We start from the raw sequence: 10,945 nt of genomic DNA on the forward strand, positions 1-10,945 counted from the left end.
ATATCAATATATATATCAATATATATATATATATATAGTTTAATACCTGGTAGACAATTACAAACTTTATCTTCCCCAATTAATCAATCTATTCCAAAAGATCTTCAATAAATCCAACAAATTTCTCAAACAAATTCTGATAAATATTTTAAATCCTCTTTTAATAATGATGAATTCTTATTTGTATCCATGTTGGAAACATCCAACTCTCCTCGAAAGCTGTGCTTAACGAGGGCATCCTTCTTGCATACCAAAGGATTATTTTTTAATAGGTTGAAAATAGGCAAACCTTCTTTGTCATACTCACAGAAAAAAAACACCAAACATTTCAGAGATTTAATTCTGTTTTTATATTAATATTGCGGGTTTCAAAATCTGCAGCATTAACTTATGCAGCATGTCCGGTAAGCTCTTTTAGAACCAGAAGGCTCGTCGGTGTTTGCCTGAGTGTTAAATTGAATCCAATCCAGAGATTTATCAATTCTAATAACGCCAACAAGAAGATGTTCTTTCAACTTCATATAAACAAAATCTGAGCACTTTTGGATGACATTGAACACCGGATCATCCTTGACGATTTTGTAATGACTTGTACACATCTTGCTGCTGGTGATAAAAGTCTGACTGTTTCCCAGTTGTATCTGTTTCTACAGCTGACAACCGCAACTGATGGTCTTCTGCGTGACGTGAGAACCTTTAGTTGATGAGCACATTTATCAAGGGTCATCTCTCAAATGTTGATACAAAGTACTTTCATCATTTTATGTAAATAAATTATTATTTATGTTCTTTGCTGATGGCAAGTCATCTCTGTAACTTAATTACCTTGTTTATGTCATCTTATATTCCAACTGGAACTGGTTAAATTATCTGTTTGGTTTCGGGCTAATAAATTATCTTTAAACATTGATAAAAACAAACTTTTTGATTTTTCGTCCTTACCAAAAAGCGGTCTGTGATATAAATATAAAGATTGATAATCAGCTGATTTGTAATGTTAGCACTACTAAATTCCTTGGTGTGTTAATTGACAATCATATGAATTGGAAGTCAAATATTCATAAAGAACAAACTTATGTTGCTAGAATTTTAGGTGTCATGTATAAAATTAAATCATTTATTCCAAATAATATTCTACTCTCTATTTATAAAACTTTAATAATTCCGCATCTTCATTATTGTGCTATATCCTGTGCAAATTCTTCTCCCATGAAATTTAACTCCCTCTTTCTCCTACAAAAAGGAGCTGTAAGAATAATTTGTAATGCATCTTATCGTGATCATACCTCCCATTTATTTAGTGAGCTTAAGTTACTGACAATTTTTGACATTTATCATGATCAGTTGGGTATTTATATGTTCAAGTGGTGGGAATGCTTTCTTCCAACAAAGTTTTCATCTTTTTTTCACTCCTACTAATACAATTAATGACCATAATACCAGACAATAGTCAAATTTATTTCGTGAACATACCTATTCTGCAACTTCACAACTAACTGTTAGATATACTGTAACTAGGTTTTGGAATACCCTAGATACCCAGGTTGATAGTTCAAAATCACTTTTACATTTAAAAAAACAACTGAAAACGGTCTTATTAAATAAGCACGTGTAAAATTTCTAGTTTCTTTTCTTATGTTTAGGTGTATTTTGGTGGGGAGGTGTGTTTTTTGGTTGGTGGCCTAGACTTGATAAGCTCTGCTTCTGCCAGGTCTCCCCTACTTAACATCATTTGTATTTACCAATTGTTTAATTCATATTGAATGTATTTGTATTGTATATTCAAATGTTATATGTTCACTTTGTTTATGTTATGGTGAAGTGGAAATAAATATTTTTCAATTTCAATTTCAATTTAAAAAAAGGGCCATAATATGATAAAAAGATTTATACGTCATAATCCTCAGTGCAATTCCTTCTCAATGCTTATCTTATTTGTGAGAAAAGAAAGTTCTTCTTTCTTTTCTGCCCGATGTGCTACATGAATCACCTTTAAAGTAAAGCATTGTTTGGTGTCATACTTGGATTTGTTCCGAGCCCATTTATCTCCTCTTTTGCGAATTTTTTTTTTATTGGAAAAGGAGTTGTTCTTGTCTATTGTTACAATCAACTTTCACCTTTGCCTCCTAAAGCGAGTGATAAACCAGAGATAACCAAAATGCATTTCGCTTACTTTGTAACATTCTATCAGACCATTTATAGTGTGTCCATACTCGTACCCCGTAAACTTCCAAAGTTGCAATGTAATCTTATTAGACATCATGATGGATTCATAGTCGTTTTCGATTGCAATATTTAATACTTGTATTAACCATTGTAGTGTAATTACTGTGTAATCGTTCTCGACGCTCTTCATCTCGATTTTTATCAAATGAAGGACTTGCCATCTTTCATTTTGCAGAAGTTTCCATGACATAGTCGGTAATTGCCAGTGCAGAGATCTATACCTCTCTTGTATTACCATATTTTGCTTGCTTTCTTGCTTGCTGAAATTTTGTCTGGCCCCCTAAATTTTGAGACCTAGCTACGTGCAACCACTACTCAAACCGCCTTCAATCTGAGATCCTGACGATAGTGGAAAGCCATAAGATGTATATATAACCGCATATTGACGAATTTAGATTTAAAGCAATTTATCACAAAAATATTGTATCACCTGTTCAAGATCAGGAGAAACGACGGGCTCGGATTGGCCTAAAGTGTTTCTTCAACGTGTTTCCTCTTATCAATAAATAAATCTCGTTGGTACCTCAACAATTAACGGGACCCAATGAAATTGCATTGCAACTTGGGACCCATTAATATAAATAGGAAATACATGGGTGACAGCCTCCCCCCCCCCCTTCCCCTCATCCCCGATAGATCTGCCTATGAACACAATCTCAACCTCACTGCTCAATCGGAATAGGTTATCCAGATCACCATGACTCAGATAGCAGGAAAACATTAGCATAATTCGACTTTTTCTTTTTAAGACCTCTGCTGATATGACACGACATTCGACCTCTGTTGCCCTGGCATGACCTAAGATAAGATAAGATAAGTAAAACGTTATTGATCCCAAAGGGAAATTCAGGCACTCGCTCATAAAACAATGAAAATGTTACAAAAATAGATGTGTATATTGTATAATAAGACAGTAAGAATAATAAGAAAAAGTCAATATATGAAAGTCAACGTAACAAAACCTCATTGAAAAGCTTAACTGCACGGGGTATGAAAGAATCTCTGTATCTATTGGTTTTGAGACACGGAAGTCTCAACCTGCCACTGCCTCTGGACATCTGACTATTATGAAGTAGCTCATCGAGTGGGTGGATATGGTCCTTCCATACCGCGTCCAGTTTGGACTTGAGAAGGCTGTGGTAGACCGAGTCAATGGAAGGCAAGGGTTCTCCGACTACTCTCTCCGCTTTCTTATTGATGCTGTTAATACGATCTATTTCATCTTTGTTTACATTCCCACCCCAGCAAACCAAGCAATAACGCCAAACCCCGCTTATGGTACAATTATAAAACATTTCAAGGATGTCATGACGAACATCAAAATTCGACATCTTACGGAGGCAGTACAATCTAGAATTCAACTTTTTAACCAATATATCAATATGATCTCCCCATGCCAAGTGATGATTCAGCACTACCCCAAGATACTTATATGACGTAACACGATCAATTAAACTTCCTTTGACAACAACATCGGGTGGAGGATTAGTATTGCGACGAAAATCAATAATCATTTCTTTGGTCTTAGCAACTTTTATTTGGAGGAAGTTAAGATCACAGTAGTTCACAAAAGACTGAATTTGACGTAAGTAAGCATCATCACTATTACCATTGACTAAGCCAATCATGGCAGTATCGTCAGCAAACTTGATGAGCGAGCACCCTTGTTCTGATGACCTAGCATCGTACGTGTAAAGTGTGAATAGGAACGGTGCTAGAACTGTTCCCTAGGGTGCCCCTGTATTTGAAAGAATGACATCGAAGAGGCACGAATGGCTGAATTTCACCAACTGAGTTCTGTTAGTTAAATAGTTTAAAATCCAGTGAATAAAACCCCCGGGAACGTCCATATTCTTAAGTTTACTGACTAAAATATGTGGTTGGATAGTGTTGAATGCAGACAAAAAAAATCGAAAAATGTCACATGGGCAAAATGTCCTCGGCAAGAATGTTCTAAATGAGAATATAGTTTTTGAAGGATCAAAAGAATGGCATCTTCACAACTTCGATCTGATTGGTATGCAAACTGGAAAGGATCTAAAAAATGGAGTTACGAATGGTCTAAAGCGTTCTAAAAATATACGTTCACAAACTTTCATTGGCACAGCAGTGAGGGCAACAGGACGTAAGTCATTCAAATATGATATTGCACTGGTTTTGGGTACTGGTATGATACATGATTGCATCCATAAGTTGGGTATAACACGGGTCGTGAAAGATTGATTGAAAATATACGTTAAAATGTTCGAAAGTTGTATTGCACATTGTTTTAAGACCCGCGGGGAGAGCTTGTCTGGTCCGGCAGCCTTCGATGAGTGAAATCTTGACAAATGACGACGAACCTCCCCTACAGTAACCGTGATGTCACAGTCAGAATTTGCGAACTGCTGTTGAAAATCGTCGAAAAATCCTGTCGATTGAAACGATTATAAAAGCAATTCAGTTCGTTCGCATAGTCTTCATCCACTCTAGGTAATAGGCAAGATTTCGGTTTATTGTTGTATCCACTCATCAAGTGCACGCCTTCCCAGACGCGCTTCACGTTGCCACCAGTAAAATGCCCTTCAACTTTGACCTTGTACACGGCCTTTCCACGCGAATAATCCTTTTCAGTTCAGACCGGATTTTCTACAATCCCTCATGATCTCCTTTACCGAAGAGCCCTTCTACCTATTGATGACGTCCTTTACCCGTTTCGTAATCCAAGGTTTGTCGTTAGGATAAACTTTAATCTGCTCTGTTGGAATTGTAAGTTCAACACAGAAATTGATGTAATCGCTTACTGTTTCGGTCAATTCATCCAAGTCCCCGGCAGCGTCTATAAAGGCATTCCAATCAGTAGCATCCAGTTCAGCTCTAAGATGTTCTAAGCTGTCTTCATTCCATTGTTGAACAGTCACGGTCGACGGTTTCTGCCTCTGAACAATAGGTCTGTACTTGGGTAGTAAGTTGATGAGGTTATGATCGGCAATACCAAGCGCTGGCAATTGAATAGAGTTGTAGGCATCCTTTACGTTTGAATAGAGCAAATCCAGGGTAGCAGTAGCTCGTGTTGTGCAAGTTACATGTTGATAGTAGTGCATTTCCGGGGGCTACAATGATTGAAATCCCCATTGACGATGAATAATGCGTCGGGAGATGCCGTTTCCAATTCATGTATCACGTCACACAGTTCCAAAGCAGCCAGTTTCGCAGCACTCCGATGAGAAGCATAAACAGTACAAACAATGACATGGGAGAACTCCCTGGGTAAATAGTACGGCCTCAAACTGACTATCAGAATCTCAGCGTTTGTAGAACATGAATGATGCTTGATGGATGCATGGTTGGGATGGCACCAATTCTCGTTGACATATAAGCATACACCTCCCCCTTTCTCCTTCCCGAATCAGTAGTCCGATCACCTCGCATTAACTTGAATCCATTGATTGATACATTAGCGTCATTATGATGTTCAGTAAGCCAGGTCTCCGTGAATGACATGAGACTAGCATTCCGGAATTCATTTAGGTAGTTCACATTGGCACATAGCTCGTCGATTTTATTGCTCAGGGATTGAACGTTATCCATAATAATAGATGGTAAAAAAGGCTTACATAACTGTCTACGTATCCGTCTTTTAACACCTCCCGGTTTGCCTCGTTTCCTTTTCTTGATATCTTTCGGAATGTCCGCATGTTGGAATGTCGGAATGTTGGTTAGGCTAGGTGATCCAGTGTGTAGGCCTACACGTTTCACATTACGTAGGGCATGTAGCTGAGCCGGAGAATAGGACAGTCTGGACGCTGACATAAACACATCGTTTTCTCCCAAACCGAAACACGTCGTCACCAAAAGAAATACTAATCCAAACGTTAGAACCTTTGATTCCATGTTCAGTAATGTTCCATGAACTTCTAGTGTAGAACGAGTGTCGAAAATGGAAATTCTAAGAGCTTGAGCGAGTTGCGTCGCCACTAGGGTAGCGCCATCTATATAGTACCTTGGACCTTAACAATGTGGATCTTGCACTAACCATGGTGAACACGCACGTACCAAGTATAAGCTCAATGAAAGTTTCCCTTATCAAGCTATTGAAATGACGAAGTTTTCATAGTTTGATCTCTCGCCGCCTCAGATGACCTTGAAGTGAGCATATCAATTAACTATTGTGAACACACACTGCACACACACCAAGTACTAGTTCAATTGAAGTTTGCCTTATCAATGTATAGAGTTTTCAATTTTGACCTCTGTTGACCTAAGATTAACTTTGACCTCAACCGTAAACAATAGGGTTATTGTACTTACTATGGGTTATTTACCTACCACGTGATGTTTCTTTATCAAGTTTCGTTTTTACAACGGAGTAACATACACTCGTTCATACACATACACACAAGTAATCAAACATGTGAAATGGGAGAGTGGTGGAAGATAATAGGTTACCCGAAAAGCTTATCAAACCTCACGGTTTGTGACAAAAGTGGGTGAAAATTGGACAAAAATGGTAACCAATTGTGTTATTGTCCGCGACTCAGTTTCTACCCGACGATGGCTGCAATGTCCCACATCCACTGGTGTTGGTCTTAGTCGCACCGAATGCCAAGGTTATTTGGCTAGATTGGAAAAAGTCGAAAGATAAATGGTAATGATAAACTTTGCCTCACACAAGTCCATTGATAAAATGACTTAGGTTTGATAATAAAAAAGCTGATTTATTACTTGGCAATACTTAGACATTAATATACAGCACTTTATACTGAAATATTCCACTAAGCAAAATGGGCTAATTAAGAAAAGGTCAGAGGTGACAGACATAAACATACCTAGCTTGGAAGGGTGTTTAGTGTAATTCAAATACATTTTTTTTTTCGAAAACTACATGGCGATGCCACAATAGCTGTAAAACAGTGAACATCTATGTTGATGCTGGGTATTTCCATTCACCTAAATATTTTTTTTTAATTTCTTTTCTTTTAGCTGGGACACTAGAACTGACAATACCATTAAGCCAAGCCATTCTGTTGATGCTCACACAGCTGAGGTAAGCAGTGGACGCCAGAGAGAGGGGAATATTCTTACAGTGTTCCTTTCAGTTGGGGGGGGACATCCTTAGAGTGTTCCTTTCAGATGGGGAGGGGAAGCCTTACAGTGTTCCTTTCAGGTGGGGATGGGGGTGGCCATCCTTACAGTGTTCCTTTCAGGTGGGGATGGGGGTGGCCATCCTTACAGTGTTTCTATTGCCATGTTCTAGCAAATCCACTCTTTTCTTGATCTAGTCTGTGTCATGTCACAACTTATGCAGACCTGCTAATCTCTTACCATGACCTGTAGTTCCCTTGAAATCTCCCACTCACTGGCATTCTCCTTGAATCACTGTTGCCATGACATTGACAGATAACAAATAGTTCCTTGATTAAATCCTTCTCATAATTGTAAGGTTTTTGTCTCGATTAATAAAAAGTAGTATTTTTAGGTCCTGTTCACGTGGCAGATACAAAAGAAATCCTTTTGCTAGGGTTTGGTCTTGACAGGCACATACTACAAAATCGCCAATCCCACCCGGCACTATATTTCCACTTGGTGCGGGCAAATCTCGAACATATATTCCTGATCGAAAGTTTCAAATTCTACACTTGATAATTTCATGCAGAGTATAAAATAAATCTACCTTCTAAAAGTATCGTGATAGTTATGCAAACTACATAAACAAGCATTCGACATCGCTTAAAGCATCGGTTCATGTAGTAAGCCTACATAGACCTAGCATGCTATCGCCGGCACGCTTTGCCGGTTACATGGTTACATATGTAGTACCGTATGCGTTACTATTTGCCGCACAGCAGATTCATAACAGTGAGACAGCACAGACTTAGTATAATACAACTTTGATTTGATTAAAGTAACCAGTTTATTACTGCCCTATTTAGGCTAGATGTACAGCTGAACAGCAAAACTGCTCTGCTCATGGGGTTTGGATTTTGACCGACTAAGCCAATTTATGAATGTGGTCTGAACACTGCACTTGTGATTGCGCTAAGCTGTCAGCCTCGTTGAAGCTAGCGGCCACTAAGTGTAAACCTAGGCCACTAGTATTCTGTATATAACATCACTGCACTGTTTTTGTATGTCTATGTATATGCGAAATATATTAACTGAACTGAACTAGTCCAGACTTGTAACAGCAGCTGATTGGAGGAAAAGGTGATCAACCACGCATAACGTAGATGAATACTCTATTGGCTATAAACTGGCATTTGAGCACCATCAACGTAACAAAAATTCTTGAAGGAGACACCACCTCCCCTTTGACTCCTCCACCCAGGACGGCCATCAGTGCAAACACTTCCTGGGCACATCCCTGCATCAACTTTTAAGTAACCACGACTACAGCTAATCAAGAGTTGTTCTTGGTTCATCCGTGGGCTGACAGTCGTTTCCAAAGGTAACCAACTTCTGTTGGTTCTTCTAGTAGCTTTATACTGAGTCTTTGCTTCGTTGGTGATAAGTCTACAGCAGGGTGTTGATTGATTGATTAATTGATTTGATTTGATTTCGTTAGAGTTCATTCATCTGGAGGTGTGTGTTGTTTTTTCTCTGCACTGCTAACTCCATACAATACTCCAATACTAAATGACCAGTAACCGGGCACATTCCATGTAACAACGTTTGGTCGAAATGTCACTGCAGTCAGTAATGTAATAGGATGCATTCCTAGATGCCTGCATTGCCTGTTAGTAAGTATCACCTAGGCCCTTGCTGACCTTGCTAAATCAGTAAATGTACTGCATATTGAGAACCAGTTTTGTGATGCATATGACAAGGATTTACGTTTTGATATTCCAGCCAATATCGTGCATGAATACATGCGTAAATAGTTATGAGTCCGTCCCTGCTTAAGTACTTCATTTTCATTTTCTTGACGTATTTGTTACCAAAAGTTCGAATGGTGATCATTTTGGGGCTGGTTGAGAATTTGAGTCAGTGCGTCCGTTGCTTTATCAGTAACGTTTTCTTTCTATTAAGCATTTTATTTTTATCTTTCCAACAGGTTAACTGCCTCTCTTTCAATCCGTACAGTGAATTCATCCTCGCCACTGGTTCTGCTGATAAGGTAAAGTGTTAGCCATCAAGGCATCAATAACGTTTTAAAAACTAGCTATTCCATTTTGAGATCAACAAAAATTGTAAAGAAGGAAACATTTATTTACGCAATCTGAGAGGCTTTCTGAAAACGAAAAACTTTGTGAGTAATGCGGAACATATAACCCCACTGAATTTTACAGAGAATTGTGTTGTTAAGTACATTTTGCTGAAATCAAATTCATCTCCAAACTGACTGTTTTATAAAGATGTTAAAACAATGTGAATTATATTCACCGCAATACACTTTATTACTGGATTAACAATTCCATAACAGTTATTTTTTTCTGAAAAAATTGGTCAATAAATCTGGCAGATATAGAAAGTATACAATATGGATGTTAAAAGCAAATTTTGAATGTGTAAATAAATTGAAAACCAAAACAATGTCTTGAGTTTAATATAATGAAACAAAAATTGAAGAAAGAGTATTAAGTAAGTCATTGAAAAAGGCAATAAAAATATTTCCTTTGCTCATTTGAAAACTGAAATCTCTCTCCATATTGTGAGTGAACGAGGGTACGTCATGTGACTTTGACTGTACATGAATATTATTTTAAGATATCGTGTAGTTAGTTAAGAGTTTTTGTTTGGCTAAAGGAGTGATATTTCTTTCCATCCTTACCTCGTTTTTTCTTTTCTTTTTTTCAGACTGTTGCATTGTGGGACTTGAGGAATCTTAAGATGAAGTTGCACGCCTTTGAGTCTCACAGAGATGAAATCTTCCAGGTGCAGTGGTCCCCTCACAACGAGACCATATTAGCCTCCAGCGGTACCGATAGGAGACTCAATGTCTGGGACCTTAGGTAAAGATTCAATTTCCAATTTATTTCTATTTGTTTCAATCGGTTACAACCGACTTCAACTAGTCAAACCTTCAGACGAAACGGACTCGAACCTTGTGTATATTAGACTCCCTTTGCCAAAAGGGATTTTATTGTTTGTTTGGTATTTGTGTGACTCTTTGTTTGTAGGTAAGCATGTTGTTTCAAAAAAAAACTTCTGGATGAATTTTTCATATTTGGTAAACAGATTACCACTTTAACAGTGTTTACAAGACAATCCAATCATGTGATTTTGGAAGAGGTCAAAGGTCATTTGAGTATAGCAGAATTTAAAATCTGACGACCCTTTAAGACCAAATTAATGGCTCAAGCTGTGATTAATATATGTTCTTCATATTATGTAGGTTATCCACCATGCATCAATTTTTTTGGGTGAAACTCTTGCTGGTTAACAAGGCGTTCCTTTAAATTTACTTGAAATTCTTTGGCATCGGCTGCTTTGTACACTTAGGTGAAAGTCGCATAGCCCAATAACATATCTTGCATCTGTACAATTGAAACATTGAAGTAGAGAGTGTAATTACCGGCAAGGAGAGAAGTGATGACCAGCCCTCACCTGTAAAGTTGTTTTGAGAATTCTGATACTGCAAATGCCAATCGGCCCTTATTAACCTGCCAGTATTTTGAGATGTCTTACATTTCTTTCTCAAAACATTTCAAACATTTTCATTTCAAAAAGCTGTTTTAAACAGTTGCCTCAGCAGACACAAGTAGTGTGAAGACTGACTGCATCATCACTGGATAAAATG

Source organism: Apostichopus japonicus, chromosome 21 (genome assembly GCF_037975245.1).
Source record: "Apostichopus japonicus isolate 1M-3 chromosome 21, ASM3797524v1, whole genome shotgun sequence".
Taxonomy (NCBI): domain Eukaryota; kingdom Metazoa; phylum Echinodermata; class Holothuroidea; order Aspidochirotida; family Stichopodidae; genus Apostichopus; species Apostichopus japonicus.